This window comes from Notolepis coatsorum (genome assembly GCF_963971535.1).
Source record: "Notolepis coatsorum genome assembly, chromosome: 9".
Lineage (NCBI taxonomy): Eukaryota > Metazoa > Chordata > Actinopteri > Aulopiformes > Paralepididae > Notolepis > Notolepis coatsorum.
In genome coordinates, this window is record NC_140173.1 from 115493553 (window position 1) to 115512831 (window position 19279).

Consider the following 19279-nt stretch of genomic DNA (forward strand, 5'->3'; position numbering starts at 1 on the left):
TACCGCAGTATATCCGCAGTCACGGGTACAAGTAGTGACGTGGCTGTGGATGGTAAGCGGTACTGCAAGTAAACTCACTCCCCAGAGGCATCCAGACCCGGAAGCAAGCAGTGAATTCACTTCTTGCTTAGTGGTCTGTGATGCCGCCCGCGACGCCGGCGTCCGGGGTTCAACTCCCACTCAGGGCGATCCCTTAACAGGGGTCGAATCGACTTTAAACACAACACAGACAAGATCACACCGGCTACATGTGGTGCCGTTAGACCCGGATGCCCTGGGTGGTGTGAGTTTAGTGGGGTGAGTGTAACGGAGGTACTGCAGTATATCCGCAGTCACGGGTACAAGTAGTGACGTGGCTGTGGATGGTAAGCGGTACTGCAAGTAAACTCACTCCCCAGAGGCATCCAGACCCGGAAGCAAGCAGTGAATTCACTTCTTGCTTAGTGGTCTGTGATGCCGCCCGCGACGCCGGCGTCCGGGGTTCAACTCCCACTCAGGGCGATCCCTTAACAGGGGTCGAATCGACTTTAAACACAACGCAGACAAGATCACACCGGCTACATATACAGTAAATGCACCATTTACCATTTAATTTACTTGATATATGTACTCAGTAATTATTAGGCCCATCTAATCCTGGTAATTACTTTGTTTGGTGCAAAACTACAATTGGGAAAAAGTCCATGCAAGTGAAATGATTATGTGACAATGCATTTATGTTTATATCTTTCTTTTAGGCAACGTGATGCTGGGAGAAGAACATTGAGGGCTACCAAAGCAAAGTTAAACAGGGAGTTCCAGAAAGTACAGGATACGTTGAGGAAAGCTGAACAGAGGGCAGCAAAATACAGAAAGCGACTCCAACGTTTGAAAAAGAACAATCCATCTCCAAGATCCAAAGTCAACAAGTTGATTCGACACATCTCGGTCACAACCCTAAGGAGAACCCTGTTGTTCCACACAGCTGTAGCTGAGGAAGTATGTGACTTGGAGAGCCTGACACAAGCCATCATGTGTGACACCACAAGCAAGCAATGTATGTATGGGGAATGTGAGAACTGCAGCAACAATACCTATACACTCACAAGCCACTACAGAGCCACCGATCTGTCTCCTACCTTCAGTGGGCCACTGTGGACAAAGAGCACAAAAATTATCCTGGAGCAGCCTCAAAGGTCACTTTGAAAAAAGAATTTGAATGCTCCCAAGAAGAGCTGGTGGAAACTTTTCAGATTTTGCTCCAGAAGTTCAGGCGCCATCTCTACAACATCAGGCAGCAATATGCTTTCTCACGGGCCCTGAAGCTGGACCTCCCTGCAAATGAATGTGCAGTCCATATCGACTTCTCAGAGAACTACAGCTGCAAGTACAGCACTGAAGTACAGGCTGTCCATTTTGGTGCATCACACCAACAGGCCACTTTGCACACTGGGGTTTACTATGTGGGGGAGGCATCTGCCCCTACCTCCTTCTGCACTGTATCAGCATCCAGACTGAAGGGACCACCTGCCATATGGCAACACCTGCAGCCCATCCTGAGGGAAATCAGAGAGAAACTCCCAGATGTGAAAACCATCCATTTTCTTAGCGACGGACCCTGCACACAGTACAAGCAGCGGGGCAATTTTTACCTGTTTTGTACTGAAATCTTCAAAAGGGGGTTTACAAGACGATCATGGAACTACTTTGAAGCCAGCCATGGAAAAGGTGTCCGAGATGGTGTGGGTGGCACATTGCAGAGGAGGGCCGACAGGCTTGTCGCCCAATGAGTTGATATCCCTACGGCACTATCCCTGTACCAAGCTCTGAGTAAGGAACAATCAAAAGTGAAATTGTTTTACATTCAGGAGCAAGCTGTGGATAATGCAGTGAAAGAAATGCCAGCTGACCTTCCAGCCGTACCGTCCACTATGAGGCTCCACCAGGTGGTCACTCTTTCACCTGGGAAAATGCTCTACCACGATGTCAGCTGCATATGTTCTGCAACAGGGAATCTGGAGTGTGATTGCCAAAAATCTTCAGCTTTAATCCCACAGATGACCACACAGAAGACCCCATACACAGCACATGTGTATGTGAAGAAGTGCAGTGGCTCAGTCCAGGCGTTATGGGGAAATGGTGTGCTGTACGACCACACCATCTACCCTGGGATCATCCAGGAGGTGAATGAGACTCACTGCCAAGTGAAATGTATGCATAGAGTGGGGGCAAACCGTTTTTTTCTGGCCATTTAGGGATGATCTCCACTGGTATCCCTCAGAGGATATGCTGACCCTCATTCCTCCCCTAGAGAATGTTACCTTGCGCCACATGGCTATAGCAAGAGAGGTATGGGATACTCTGGCCAGCCACGAAAAATGAAATCTGAACATAAAATCAGCTTTCTAAAAGATTGATCAGTTCATTACTATTTTTGATATGCTCATTCAGGTGAGGAATGCAGCAAGAATGCCAGGTTGTTGGCCTGTTCTGATCCAGTTTGTGGTTTTGTTGACATGTTTATTTTGTATTATTCCCAATATATCAGTTCATTACTATTGTTGATATGCTTATTCAGGTGAGGAATGCAGCAAGAATGCCAGGTTGTTGGCCTATTCTGATCCAGTTTGTGGTTTTGTTGACATGTTTATTTTGTATCATTCCTACTCATCCTGTTGAGTCCCAAAATAAAATAATATTATTAAACAACATTCCTGTGGTCCTGAGTATGTATTTGTCACATATGTCATGATCTACAATCAAAAGTAAAGTAACTGTTACTTAGCGCAACCCTGTTACTCTAATTTGAAGGCTGTTGCCATATCATTTTTATTCAAATAATCATACATGATTTTCTCAGCTCACAGTGGTTTAACCTATTGTAAATGTACTAGTTTGCATGATTAAATGCATAATGTATTTGAACAAATATTTGAAATTAAATACTGAAATTAGTAAAAAGAAAGATGTGACTATTGAAAAGTTGGGCAAGATCGATTTCAAAGTTGCTTAAATTAATATAAGTGAAGTCTTATCTGAAATTAAATCAGTATTCAGTAAGCATGTGACTTTCTTTACTTAATTGTAAAGGATTTATTGAAAATATTTTTAAATGTACTTTTTTCAGCTTCCTGAGTATTTGTAACAGGGTTGCGGCAAACATAGCACACAACAAATAAAACGTATCATAAAAAGTGTACCTTTGATGCCTGAGCTGGACGAATCCAATTATTTGATGGTTTAATACCTGTTTTTATGAAATACATAACAGAAAATTATCAAATAAAGGGTCCATTTTTCAAAAGTATTGATGCCTAATTGTCCTCCAATTAATACAGATATGGTGGTGGGGGATTAAACAATATGTATATGATAATATGATGTTATATTATTATTACTACCTATCCTACCTGTAGACCTACCCCCCCCCCCCCCCCACCCACCCATGCTGCTATGACACTTAACAGAATTTCCCCAAGGGGATTAATAAAGGAACACTTGACTTAACATATGATTGTCTTCTCATATGGGTGTCCGTGGGACAAAATCATGTAAAGTATTAGCTTATGTTAACAGAATTCGTCTATAGGGCGACAATAATGTGGTCAAGAGGCATGGTTTCTATCTTGAGCCTTTAATCGGCGTGGTTTATTATTCACATGGCAGAGCAGTTACTATACAGATCTTCTCTCACTGAGAGACTAGGGGGAAGAGAAATAAGTGGGAGGAGACATAGCTACTTATACTCGCCACCTGGTAGTACTCCTGAGTGTCTCCGCCTAGGGCGCCCTCTAGTGGACACAGTTATATATGCAGGTAGACAGTTACTAGTGTGAACAGTTATATATGCAGTTAGACAGTTACTAACAATCCTACACAGAACCTCTGCCTTCAACACTCCCACTTAGGGGTTAGCATACTGGCTGACTTCTTGGAAAAACATTTTACAAAGGAAATAATATAATCCCAAAAACATCAACAGGGTATGACAGTCAATATCTTCACATTAAACATGACCCTTGCAAATCCCTTCAATTTTAATTTGAAACAGGTTTCCTCATAGTGTATGCTACCCTGTCGTCCGTTGGACAGTAAACCAGTGTCATTCTTTCTTCTCTGATGACATAGTTGATGAGATGATATTTTCTATAATGGCATGTTTACATCTATGTTGACACATTGGGTTCCTAGCAATCACAATGGTCCACTGGTTGTCCTCATAAACAACAGTCACCATATATACACAATGTCCATCATTTTTTAACGGTGTTGACAGAACGCCCATCATCTACAAAAGCACCATATTCAGCATAGAGGGTACATTTCAATTACCTACTACATTTTTGAGCAATATATTCATAATCTTTTCTCCATCACTTCGAACAGTTGTTCTAGATAAACACATTTTGCATTGACATAGCTAGAAACATATACTCAGCTTCACAGGCTGATAGTATCACTGTGGGCTTTAAGCCTTAAACCTTTGCTGTCTTTCATGAAACACCGCTGTCCGTCTGCTGCACCTCTGGGATAACGAAAAACATATTTTTGATGTAGTTCAATGCTTCTCTGTGGGGTCAGCAAAAATACTGTGACACTCTTACTCACTACAAAAAGATAAGTCAGGGCGAGTACCGGTGGTCTAACAAAATTAAGCTACCCACAGTTTATCTATACATCTCTTACTTCAGTCAAAACATCTCAGGAGCTTTTCCACATATCTCCTCTGGGATACCTCCACACAATTTTCAGTATTTTAAACATGGTAACTCATCCACCTCTGTACTTAAACATGGGACCCATTTCTGTATTTAAACGTGGAATTAAACATAGGATTCATTTCAGTATTCAAACATGGTCTCTAGTCAGACATTCAAACCTGGATTCTACTCCCGTATTTAAACCTGGAGTATCCTCCTTCAGCATTTAAGCAATTTGTCACCCTTCTTCATTATTTAAACATGGGGTGCCCTCCTTCAGCATTTAAGCAATTTTCTACAAACCATACTTTGTATTTGCCGTGGCCTTCAATACCCTCCTGGATTGAATACACCCATTTTCCTCCCACTGTCTGTCTGCCCTCTGGTAACTTGGTTGAATACACCCATTTCCCTCCCGCTGTCTGTCTGCCCTCTTCGGGGGACAATGTGGCCTCTTTAAAGGTCGGGTTTACCCCACTGACTACCCTGTAGTAGTACTCAACGGGGGTAGGTGTATTGTCCTCCTCGTCACTCCCTTTCCTGGCATAGTCTGTTAGATATTTTGGGGGTTTGTGTTCCCTTGAGGGATACCTCCCACTGCTTGGGACACTTGACGTCACCCTCGGGTGCTCCTCGTCATCGCCCTCTGGGGGTTGCTGACTGTCTGTCTGCACGACTGTACTAAGTACACTGGGTTGATGTGTCTCTGTTTCTACACACCTTGCTCTGGAGTCCAGCTCTGGCTCCTCTGTCTGTGTCTCGCTCTCACAGGTTGTCTTCGTGACAAACTTGACTAGCATGTGTTTCTGCACTCTCCCGTTACCGGGATGATAAACTAGGAAAGCAGGGCTTCCTTTGTCGTGTCCTATGAAAAATCCTTTTACACCCTTGGACTTGGGGTTTCCCCTGTCCTGCAGGTACGCATAACACACTGATCCAAATCGGTGCATTCTGGCTAGATTACACATCTTTCCTGTCAGTGCTGTATATGGGGTGGTGCCCAAGTGCTTATTAAAGCTTCTGTTTCTGGTGTAAGCGGCTTCTTGCACCGCATAATGCCATAGGCTCTTAGGTAAGTTACTATCTGCTAGCTTACTCTTAGCCATTTCGAAAAGGGTATGCCATTCCCTCTCTGCCACCCCGTTCTGGTGTGGGGATATGGACGTGACGTTTCGTGTCTTATCTTATACCTTCTCAACAGTCATTGGAACTCTCTGTTTGTGAAGTTTCAAGTTTCAAGTTTCTTTAATAGTTGTCATACAGAAGTACAGAATACTTTTGTACAAAATGCTTCTTACTGTTGCGCTCCAGAGACTGTGCATGACAAGATAAGTATGAAATAAAAACATAGTAAAAATTAGAAGAAAAAAGAGGTCACAGTGTTCAGTTTAGACATATGTACAATGTTCGTAGACGTAGTTACCATACAATATACAATACTGTGCAGTGTACTAATATACAATACTATATAGTGCAAGGCATAAATGGACAAGGTGCAGTTTAGGTACAATTCACAGTAGGTGTACGAGTTGTAGTGCAAATCCTTTATCAATAAATATAAAGTGTAAGTGTGTTTGTGTGATCTAAAGTGTGGAGAGTGGGTGCTGCAGTGTGTTGTTTGTTTGAGTGAGTGTGTGTGTGCGTGTGGGTGTGTGTGCTGTGTGCATTTGATGGTTGTTGCATAGTGATTATTGTTCGTTTAGCGATTATTGTTCGTTTAGCAGCCTGATGGCCTGGGGATAGAAGCTCCTTCTGAGTCTTTCTGTGCTCGCCATAAGACTCCGGTATCGCTTGCCTGACGGCAGCAGTTCAAAGAGGCAGTTGTTCGGGTGGCTCGAGTCCTTAATAATTCTCTTAGCCTTCCCCTTGCACCGCTTGTTGTAAATGTTCTGGAGGGTGGGAAGCCCCCCTCTAATTGTGCGTTCGGCTGAACGTGTCACTCTTTGTAGAACTCGGTTTCGTGGTCGGACCTCAAGCATCCTACGTTACCATAAGGGGCTACGTCTGCCAGGAATTTCTCCGTGGCCTGGGGTATGTCACTCTTTGCTTTAAGAAAGTAGACAAACACTGCCCCTGTGCACACGTCTGTAAAAGACTGTACATATCTAAAGCCTTCTATGGACTCGTTGCGTACTGGGCCGGCTAGGTCCGTGTGAACTAATGCAAGTGGTACCCTTACTCTGTCTGTGGGATTTCTGTATCTCGATTGAGTAAACTTCCCCGTTTTGCACACTGCAACATTTTTGTCAAGTCTACGCTTTTCTCCTTCAATGTGCATGCCTTCTGACACTACTTGCAGTTTCAGTAAATCCTCGTAATTACAATGACCCATAAAGGCCGGGTATCATGTTGGTGCCTCCCACTCCTGAAAGATTGGCAGTGGTCTCGCAGGCGCGCGTGATTTGGGTGGTAGTAATATCACTGCAGGGCTACGGTGTGTAGGAACCCATGGAGGCCTCACACCTTGCATGTCCAGCTGCAGAACAACTCCTCAGCATGTTCTGGAGGGGTGTTCAGTGGGGGAGCTATTGTCACCTAGACTGATGTCAGCTTCCCCCGTATCAAACCGGCCCTTTCTGTCGGGGTCCCCCCTTGGGTGCGATTGCCTCGTGGGAAGTGTCAGGGTCAGATGTCCCGACACGGAACGCTCTGCTCGCACGGGTCCAGGGTTGGCTACGCACAGCGGGTGGGATCGGGCCGCCTATCTACAGTTCCTAGCGGACCTGCGCCAAATGGCGGCGGGTGCGTTGGGAGTGTCATCACATATGGCTACAGCAGTACCATATGTCGAGGTGGATGGAGAGAACGCTGAGGCGGGGACTTGTATTTACACAACCCCACAAGTTTTCGGGTTTGGTACAGACCCTATTGTCAGGGTCACCAGCAGTGACAGCTCTGGTCAACGAGATCCAATCTCTGTGGACGAAGCAAGCCAACGTTGTGGCGTTTTCCTCCCGGTGTTCTCTGGTGCCTGAGAAATCGGGAGGGGGGGTGTCAGACCCATGCTGGACCTGTCCCATGGGAAGGTTCAGCATTTTTTGGATCGTCTCCTACCTGTTGAACACTGTCATGTGGGGGCCTGGTTCTCCTCCATAGACCTGTAGGATACGTATTCGCATACGTCATACGACCGCCAGACACTTATGGACCTAAACTCCAGACTCAAAGAGGAGTTTGGAGACACTTTATGCCCAGAATGGCTAACAGAAATCAAGCGGGAGAACGGCAACAAAGGAAACGGCAGGAAGAGGCATAGAGGAAGACGAGGAGGTATCAGGCTTAGATTAAAAAGATCTGCTTACCGTCCAGCAATTCCATCCATCTTTCTGGCGAATGCACGTTCGTTGGAGGGAAGGATGGATGACTTGAGAGCGAGGGTCCGATTCCAACGGGAGATGAGAGACGTTAACATCATGTGTTTCACGGAGACATGGCTCAAGCCAGCGACTCCGGACAACAGCGTCTCTCCATCGGACAACTTCACCTTCCTGAGGGAAGAGCATCGGAGGTGGGGTCTGCATCCTCACGAACAATCTCTGGGTTAATCCCAAGGAAGTACATGTCCTCTCAAGTTCATGCTCCCCAGATATGGAACATCTCTCAATCCTGTGCCGTCCGTTCCACCTCCCCCGTGAGTTTACCGCAGTCATCATGTCCGTCGTATATATCCCCCCACAGGCAAATACTGGCAAAGCGCTGGTGGAATTACACGATCACCTCAACAGACAACAGATCAAGCATCCGGATGCGGCGATGATAGTGGCTGGTGATTTCAACCAGGCGAATCTGAAGAAAGTGATGCCGTCCTTTTTTCAGCACATCGCCTGCTCCACGAGGGGGAGGAACACACTCGACCATTGTTACACCCCGTTCAGAGCCGGCTACAAAGCTGTAGCGGCTCCGCCATTGATGGGTGCTGCAAGCGCGAGCGATCACGACTCCATTTTATTATTCCCTGCATACAAACAAAGATCACGTGACGCCGTCGTGTCACGTGAGACAAAAAAGTGGTCTGACGAATCAGAGGCCACGCTCCAGGATGCGCTCGCAGACACGGACTGGGATATGTTTCAAGGCAGCGCCAGTGACGTCAGCGAGTACGCTGATACCGTTGTGAGCTACATATCAACACTCGCTGATAGTATTGTGCCCACGAAAATGGTGCGGGTTTTCCCAAACCAGAAACCGTGGGTGGACAGCACTATTAGAGCAGCCCTGAACTCTCGCACCACGGCTTATAACCGGGGCAGAAAGTCAGGAAACATGGAAGAGTACAAGGCTTCAATCTACACTCTGCGCAAGGCTGTTAAACTTGCTAAGAGGACATATGCTGATAAACTGGAGACACAAATGGCACAAAACGACACAAGAGGCTTGTGGTGGGGACTGAAGACAATAACTGACTACAAAGTCAGCGCCCCCTCAATGGGGAGCGACGACGCCTCTCTCGCGGACAAACTCAACTCTTTCTACGCTCGGTTTGGTGTAGACAGTCTAGTGACGTCACTGGCGCGCCGGCTGTTGTGGAGGGGGGGGGCAACCGCGGGGGGGGGGGGGGACGCTCTCTCGTTGTCGGAACACAGTGTGAGAAGAATGTTTATGCAGGTGAACACCAGGAAGGCTGCTGGCCCAGATGGTATAACAGGACGCATACTTAAGTCCTGTGCCAACCAGCTTGCCCCGGTGTTCACCGCCATATTTAATCAATCCCTGGCGGAGTCAGTGGTCCCTGCCTGCTTCAAGATGTCTACCATCATCCCTGTACCAAATAAACCCTCCCCAACATGTCCAAATGACTACAGACCGGTGGCACTCACCTCTGTGGTCATGAAATGTTTCGAGAGGCTGGTCAAGGACCATATTTGTGCCTCCCTCCCCAGTGATATGGACCCTATACAATTTGCATACAGGACAAACAGGTCCACTGACGACGCGGTCTCCCAGGTACTGCACAGCACTCTCTCCCACCTTGACCGTCAGAAGGGGGGCTATGTGAGACTGTTGTTCATTGACTACAGCTCAGCGTTCAACACCATAGTCACCACCAGACTGGTGGACAAGCTGATCGAGCTGGGTCTGAGCTCCGCCCTGAGCGCCTGGGTACTGGACTTTCTGAGTGAAAGACCCCAGGCGGTCAGGGTGGGGGGTCAGACCTCCAACACCATCACCCTGAGCATCGGGTCCCCCCAGGGCTGTGTTCTAAGCCCCCTGCTGTACTCACTCTACACACACGATTGTGTGGCCAAGTTCAGCTCCAACTCCATAGTGAAGTTCGCAGACGACACGGTGGTGGTGGGGCTGATCTCGGACAACGACGAGAAGGCCTACCGGGAGGAGGTTGAGGTACTGGAACGCTGGTGCCAGGACAACAGCCTGCTCCTGAACATTGGTAAAACCAAGGAGCTGATCGTGGATTATAGGAGAGGACAGCAGGAGACACACACACCACTGATGATTAACGGGGCTACCGTGGACAGGGTGAGCAGCTTTAAGTACCTGGGGGTCCACATCTCAGAGGATTTGACATGGTCAACACACATAGACACAGTAGTAAAGAAAGGGGAGCAGCGCCTCTACCACCTGAGACAGTTAAGGAAGTTCAGAGTATCGGGGAAGATACTCCAGTCCTTCTACTCAGGAGCTGTAGAGAGCATCTTGACCGGAAACATCACTGCCTGGTATGGAAACAGCACGGCACAGGACAAGAAGGCCCTACAGAGAGTGGTGCGCTCAGCCGAGCGTACCACGGGTATTGCGCTACCTACCCTGCAGGCTCTATACAACAAGAGGTGCAAATCCAGAGCCTGCAGGATAATGAAAGACCCCCACCACCCCAATAACAGCCTGTTCCAGCTGCTGAGGTCAGGCAGACGCCTGCGAACCCCAGCTACTAGGACGGAGAGGCTTAGGCTCAGCTTCTTCCCCCAGGCCATCAGAGCCTTGAACAATGAACATTGAGTGCCACAGAACACTGAACTATCCACACACAAGCACACATGAGCACACACACGACACGCACGCTGTGCACGCTCACACACTAGCAGCCACTTTAACACTTTAACAAGAGCGGGCACACACTCATGCCGCACACACGCACACTTATGGCCAAGAGGAAAGGCCACTTTAAATTAGTATAACAACAGGAACAGTGTATTGCACTACTAAAGCTACCTAGCATGTCCTATATGCTCTGTAAATAACTATGTACAGATACCGAGATGTCACACCATGTTACCTGTTACCTGTTTATTGCACAATGTTGTTTTTTTATTGGATTCTATTATATGTTGTACCACTGTATTGCACATCATCGCGGGCAAGACCACCCGCATTTCATTGTATACTTGTATGCCGTGACAAATAAAACTCTTGACTTGACTTGACTTGATCTTCCATCCTAGGGCTTACCTACGCTTCCTTTGCAGGGTTTAGCATATGAGTACCAGAGGCTGCCGTTCGGCTTTTCTCTGGCTCCCCGCATCTTCACCAAGTCCGTGGAGGCCGCACTGGGGCCTCTGCGTCGTCAGGGGTTACGAAGTGTATTCTGCCCTGACGACGTTCTGGTCCTTGGCGGTCAAGGTGGATCGTCAGGTCTCATACCAGGCAGGTTTCCTACCAGCCTGGGGTTTGCTGTAGACTGAAAGTAGAGTACTCCTCTTCCCAGTCAACGGGTGGAGTGCTATGGGCATCCCTCTCAGAGCGTGTTGTCGACATGCTCAGGAGGTTCCGTCTTAGGACGGTTACGGCGCTGTCCGTGATACGCCTGCTCGGTATGATGGCATCTGCTCATTCCGTGGTCCCTCTTGGCCTCCTCTTCACCCCAGGAGGAGGTTACGGAGGTGGTTTTTTTCCAGTATGGAAATAGACCCGGTGAGAGGCAAGTGGAAGCGGCTATGGTTCCCGTGTCAGTACTGGGGGACCTTGCCCCCTGGTGAGGACCCCAGGCCCTCCCCATGGGCAGTAGGCTGTCACACGTCACGTTTTTCACAGACGCCTCCCTCGCTGGAGATGCATCGGGCCAACGCAGTAGGGGGCAGCTGGCAAACCATGCTGCCCGGTCTGCGCTACGTTCAATGTGTTGGTATTGAAGGCGGTCCTTCTGGTCCTCAAACGGTGTTTGATCAGGAAGGACAATACGACGTCAGCGTCGTATATCGACAGACAGGGAGGAGTACCCCCCCCCCCCTGTCTGCAACGGGCTATGGGCGGCTGGCTATGGGCGATCTCCATCTGCGCAGCCTGAGGGCTCTCCACATCCCCGGCAGGGTGAATGTGGGTACAGGTGTGATGCCGCGGGGCGGTCCGCACCCTGACGGGTGGGGATTACGTCCGGACATAGTCAGGCAGTTCTGGGACCGATGCCGTGCCGCCTGGGGTTCTTTCCCCCCATACATCTGTTAGGTCAGTTGTTGGGGCGGGTACGTTGAGGAGCGCAGGTCCTTGATCCTGATTGCGCCAGACCGGGGCGCAGCTGTGTGGTTCCCGGTCCTGATCCAGCTCTTGGTAGCCCCGTCGTGGCCTGTTCCTTGGTCATCGCGGGTCCTCTCTCAAGCGCACGGGTCTCTGTGTTAGTTCCCTGTGCTGGGCCAGCCGCTGATGGTTTGGCTGGTGAGAGGGTGAGTCTGGAGAGGATGGATCCTTCTGTGGTTGGTACCATCCGGAACGCGCATGCTCCCTCCACTATCGCGGGTTACGCGGGTAGGTGGCGTATTTTCCAAGAGTGGTGTAAGGCCACCCTCTTGTGAAGCGTTTCCTGCTTGGCGCTCGCCGCCTTAAGCCGGTGAAACGTTCTCTGGCTCCGAGTTGGGATCTTCAATTGGTCCTCGGTCGGTTGTCCGAGGCCCCGTTTGAGCCTATTGAGCAAGCGCCTTTGGAACAGCTGTCGTTCAAGACTGCGTTCCTGCTGGCCATCACCTCCGCTATGTGCGTGGGTGAGCTCTGTGCTCTCTCGGTGCGGCCTGAGTGTCTGTCTATTAGTTTCGATAGCGGTGCCACTCTGAGGCCTAACCCAGTCTTCGTGCCAAACAATATCCGAAGCTCTTTTGCTCCGGGGATATTGTGGTTCAGGCGTTTTCATCCGCCTCCTCACACTAGTGAGTTAGAGGCGAGCCTTCACCGGTCATGTCCGGTCCGGGCTTGGGGATTTACCTCAGCCGTACTCAGGGCCTCAGGGCTACCGATCAACTTTTTGTCTGTTGCGGTGGCTCTCGCGCTGGTAAGGCACTGTCGACACAGCGCCTGTCCCATTGGTTGTGCAAGGGCATTGCCCTTTGCTACACGTTGGCTGGGCTGGCCCCCCTGGGGGTGTCAGGGCGCACTCCACTCATGGGGTGGCGGCCTCTGCCACCCTGTTAGGAGGGGCCTCGGTGGAGGACATCTGTGCTGTGGCCTCATGGTCCTCCCCGGGTCCCTTCGTCAGGTTTTACCTCGTGGACATGACCGGGGGTTCTGTCTCCCAGGCGGTTCTGAGGTCTGGAACCTCCCCTGCTTCCCACCTTTCGGTGGGTTAGCAGGGATGTGTGGGTGTGGACCACAAGGTGTTGTGTCACACGTGGTCCCGCCTGTGCTGTGCGTTTGGAGGTTTCTAGTTCCCGCTTTTTCGCACTTGGGTGGAGTTGACTTCCGCCCCCTCTTCACTAGGAAGGAGGGGTGACGGGACTCCCCTCCCCCCTACTGTGGGCTTTCGGGTCCTCAGGGGGTGCATTTGTCGGTCCTCACGTCTGCTCTGTCCCCATATCTCGATGGCGAAGAGCAGGACGCGATTCGCCAGTACGACTATATAACGATAGGTTATGTATATAACCTAGTTATATGAGTACTGGCTGAGCGTCCTGCTCTTAGCGTGCCCTGAGGTCCCTTGGGAAACTTTTCTGTTGGAAACTGTTTTCCGAGGAAGGGCGAGTGGTGACCACGCCTAGTGCTTTATAGTACGTCACTAGGGCGGGGCCTGGTCAGGTGCTGGGTGCATTTGTTTTATTCGCTAATGAAGTACAGTAGGTACTGGAGATGAGGTATATCTCGATGGCGAAGAGCAGGACGCTCAGCCAGTACTCATAACTAATCGTTATGATGTACAATTAGTGTAGATTTCAATTGTGAAATCCGTTTACTGCCCAGTTGCTCGATTGCTGAGAAAATTGTGAAAAGATAGGTGCATTTTCTAACCGGAAGTGTTCCAAGCCGATACTCTGATTGATTGATTGATTGATTGAAAACTTTATTAACAGATTGCAGAATGGGTACAATACAGTACAGCTCAATACACACAATTGTTAAGGGGATGCAGACCAGAGAAAGACTTTCGTCTTGTTTACATCAGGGTCCCCCATTTTTTATTCATCATAACATATATGACATACACGACATACTGCTACATCTATACATTTATGACATACCAGATTTACAAATACAGTACTGTTTGTGATACAAAAAGAGTCTAAAAAACAGAGTATACATTTGACGTAGAAACTGTACATTGGAGGAGGTTGGGTAGGTGGGGTGGGAGGGGGGTAACTGTACATTGGAGGTGGTTGGGTGGGTGGGGGGGGTGGGTTGGCGGGGTGGGGGAAACTGTACAACTGTACAAGCAAAACTGTACATTGGAATATCCAAGAAGAGGGTCTCGTGTATTATTGGGTTAGGACATTTACTGTACATTGGAGGGGGTTGGGTTAGGACATTTACAGGGGCCAGTTTCGAATTGCAGTCTCCCGTAGGTGCTCTTTGAGAGTGGTTTTGAAAGTGGGTAGTGATTCACATTCCTTTACAGCTTTGGGTAGGGCGTTCCACATTGATGTGGCATAATTGCAAAACGTGTTTAGTCCCTTGTTTGAGCCGAATCTGGGTTTAACATGATTTGTGGAGCTCCCTCCACACGTTAGATCACCTAAACACATTTTATATTTATTGGTAAAGGATTTGCACTACAACTCGTACACCTTACTGTAAATTGTACCTAAATTGTACCTCATCCCATTTCTGCTTTGCACTATATAGTATTGTATATTAGTACATTGCATAGTATATTGTATATTGTATGGTAACTCAGTTACTTCTATTCTGCATCAAACATTGTACATATGTCTATACTGAACACTGTGACCTCTATTTTTACTTCTATTTTACATGCTATACTATTTTATTTCATACTTATCTTGTCTAGCACAGTCTCTGGAGCGTAACAGTAAGAAGCATTTTGTATAAAAGTATTCTGTACTTCTGTATGACAACTATTAAAGAAACTTGAAACTTGAACTCTGGTGTTGTGGTCGTGGTATTCACTGACCTATGGGAAGTATTTTGCCATGTACATGGGTACCTTAGTTGTGTAGTGTATCTTGTAGACCAGGCCCATTGCAAGTTGCTGTACTCTGTCGTCTACTCTAAGCCATCCTAGGTAGTCAAAGTGGGCAGGGGTGAGGTGGGTTCTAGGAGTAAGGTCAAGTAGTAGTGTCGATTCTTAGTGCGATATCCAAAGTCATAGAAAGGATCATTAATGATCAAATAAACGAATACCTCTCTACAAACAACCTGTTGTACGAGCTCCAGTCTGGATTTAGAACATCATATTCCACAGACACGTTTATTATATCTGACAAACCAAATTAGAACAGAGGTGGACAAAGGTCAATTCTGTGGGATGGTTTTAATAGACTTACAAAAAGCCTTCGACACCGTTAACCACGACATACTTTTATATAAACTGAAGGCTATGGGTTTTAACAGTATATCCTTAAGGTGGATGGAGTCTTATCTGAGAGGCAGGAAACAAGTAGTGGAAATTAATGGGACCATATCCTCCTCACTTCAACAGACATGCGGGGTGCCGCAAGGAAGTATTTTAGGACCACTTTTATTTCTTTTATATGTCAATGACATGAAAACTGCATGTGATTGTAAACTGTTTTTATTTGCGGACGATGCTGCACTCATGGTCTCCCATCAGGACAAAAGAGAAGTAGAGAGGTCACTCAGTCTAGAGCTTGTCAAGATCAGTCATTGGCTGGTCGAAAACAGGTTATCCCTACACCTGGGTAAAACCGAAGCTATCCTTTTTGGCTCGGCCATACGACTTAAGAGGTCTGCTGGGTTCAAGGTAGTGGTAGGAGATATCGAGGTAACAGCAAAGGAGGAAGTCACATACTTAGGATGTATTTTGGACAACACCTTATCAGGGGTGAGCATGGCACAAAAGGTGGTCACAAAGATCAACCAGAGAATAAAATTTCTCGGTGGAGTGTCCACCTATATTAACAGGTCAGCAATGGAAGTCCTGGCAGGGGCACTGATCCAATGTCATTATGACTATGCATGCTCCTCCTGGTACACTGGCATCACAGTAGCACTGAAAGGTAGGCTACAGACAGCTCAGAACAAATTAGTTAGAATGATTTTAAAACTCCATCCCAGGACTCACCTTACACAGACACATTTTAACAGCCTCAAATGGCTCAGGGTTGAGGAGAGGGTCTCTCAAATAAAACTCAACATGACACACCATCCACTTTTAAATTAGCTATAAAGAGCTGGATCATAAGTAGCAGAAGCTGGGAGTAGTGAACAAAGGGTTTTTAATATGTGTTATTCCTTTTTATTCTTTTATTGTCTATAAAAATGGAATATTATTGTATGTATTTTTTTGTTTTTATACCACACATCCTGACATACAGACACTACAAACACCCACGTCCACACACCAGTACATAAATCCACTGATACCAATGATGAAGGACCACAATGGAAACAAGCCTATGGCTTTATTGTGTTTATTGAATCCATTGGTAAATGAAGAAATGTATACCTGTTTCATATTGTGATCAAATGTATATGTGTGATTTTCCATTCTAAATCAATAAACTATTCAATCAATCAATCAATAGTCTGACCAGTTTGTTTTGTGATGTTCGTAATCTTGTTTTTAGCGCCTTTGAGGTGCTTTGGTACCATGAGGTGCAAGCATAGTCGTAGTACCCTTGAATGAGTGCTCCTGCCAGAGTCTTCAGGGTATTCTTGTTTACCAGAGAGGAGATCCGGTACAAGAATCTAGTTCGTTGGTTGACTTTTTTGATTACATTGGATGCCATTTTGTCACAGGAAAGATTTGCCTCTAGGATGGAACCTAGGTATGTAATTTCATCTTTCCTTGTGACAATATTGTCACCCACTGTAACTGAGAAGCCGTCGGTCTTGCTGAGTTTGTTATTTGATCCGAAGAGAATGGACTCTGTTTTACCCAGGTGTAATGATAGTTTGTTATCAGCGAGCCAGGTGCAGATTCTGCCGAGTTCTGAGCTGAGGGTTTTTTCAACCTGTAACTTGTTCTTGTCAGAGACCAGCAGGGCTGAGTCGTCCGTGAACAAGAACAAGTTGCAGTCACAAGCTGACGACATGTCATTTGCATAAATTAGGAACAGTAGCGGTCCTAGTATGCTTCCTTGTGGAACACCACAGCTCACTGTGAGGGGGGGATAGGGTACCATTTACCTCCACCATCTGTTCTCTCCCCTCAAGGTAGGATTGCATCCAGCTCACTGATAGACTATCACCAATTGCTTTTAGCTTGTCAATCAGAATGGAGTGATTGACAGTGTCAAAGGCCTTTTGTAGGTCCAGCATGACCATGCCGCAGTATTTGCCCGCGTCCACCTCTTGTTTGATGTGGTCGTTCAAATAGAGAAGGCATGTGTCAGTGGAGTGGGATGTTCTGAAGCCAGATTGGAATTCATAGATTAGATTTTTTTCTGCTAGGTACTTTTCGACCTGTTCGTAGACAATGACTTTCGAGATGGAGGTAAGAATAGAAACAGGGCGGTAGTTGCCTGGGTCTAATTTGCTGCCATTTTTGTGCAGGGGGGTCACTCTCGCAATTCTGAAGTCCTTGGGGATGTGTCCCTGTTTTATGGAGAGGTTTATTATGTGTGTGATGACTGGGGTGATGGCGGCTGCTGAGTCTCTGAGGAATTTGGAGGGGATGTTGTCATGGCCAGTGGCCTTGTTAGGTTGGAGGGCTCTCAGTTTTTTGAGTACCTCATCTGTTGTTTCCAGTTTGAAGTCGTCTTTGCGGATGTAGCCGGTGTGATCTTGTCTGTGTTGTGTTAAGTCGATTCGACCCCTGTTAAGGGATCGCCCTGAGTGGGAGTTGAACCCCGGACGCCCGCGTCACGGGCGGCATCACAGACCACTAAGCAAGAAGTGAATTCACTTCTTGCTTCCGGGTCTGGATGCCTCTGGGGAGTGAGTTTACTTGCAGTACCGCTTAACGTCCACAGCCACTTCACGACTTGTACCTTGTGACTGTGGATATACTGCGGTACCTCCGTTACACTCACCCCTCTAAACTCACTCCACCCAGGGCATCCGGGTCTAACGGCACCACATGTAGCCGGTGTGATCTTGTCTGCGTTGTGTTAAGTCGATTCGACCCCTGTTAAGGGATCGCCCTGAGTGGGAGTTGAACCCCGGACGCCCGCGTCACGGGCGGCATCACAGACCACTAAGCAAGAAGTGAATTCACTTCTTGCTTCCGGGTCTGGATGCCTCTGGGGAGTGAGTTTACTTGCAGTACCGCTTAACGTCCACAGCCACTTCACGACTTGTACCTCGTGACTGTGGATATACTGCGGTACCTCCGTTACACGGACCCCTAGGTTTTTGTAGTATGCTACTATGTGTTCTTCTACCCCATAATGCCCTGAGTGGGAGGGTAGTTTATTAACCAGTGTTGTGACTATGTTTGTAAAGAATATGTTTAGGTATTTGGCCACATCCAGTTTGTCTGTGATGAGAGTGTTTTCTGTCTTTATGTTTATGTTTGTAAATCTGGTTTTTAGTTTTTTGCTGCAGCCTAGTTGGTTGTTGAGTAATTTCCAAAGTTTGCGGGGGTTTGTTTTTGTTTTCCTCAGTTTTGTCATTGATGAATTCTTTTTTGTGGTTTTGATCATGGTGTTTACGTCATTTCTTAGTCTGTTTCTTTGAATTTTTAGTTCAACCACGTGGGCTTGGAGTTCACTGTTTGAGCTTTTGGTAAGCTTTGTCTGACTTTTATGAAGTTCAGAGCATTTCTTTGTCTCTGGTTTTCATAGCGGTCAGTATTTCAGTGTGCATCCATGGCTCAGCGCGATTTTTAACCCTGGTGGTTCTTAGGGGTGCCATGTTGTTAAGTATTGTTGTGAATTTGGTTTTGAATCCAAGCCATGTTTCTTCAACCTGTGTACCATCAGACCAGTCCATGCTCTCCAGTTCCGTGTTCCAGTCCCCAATAAGAATATTTTCTACACCCTCTACCCCAGCTAAACACCCATCAAGTGTGTCATAGAAGCCACTCTGTTCTGGCGGTCTATAGATTGTGCCTACTAGTACTGATTTCGCCCTTTCTTTTTCTTTTTCCACTTTTTCTCCCCATTTTCTATTTTTCTCCCATCCCAATTTTGTATTTCCAATTCTTTCCTCCCCTGTCTTGAACGTTGCTAGACTATACCTCCCACTGGTCGGCTGTAGTGAGGATATAAGCCTTGCATCACGTGTCCCCTCCGGTTCACGAGGAGGCAGCCTGTCGCATCTTTTCACCGCAGCAGCTCGAACTCTGTGGCGAGGAGTAACGC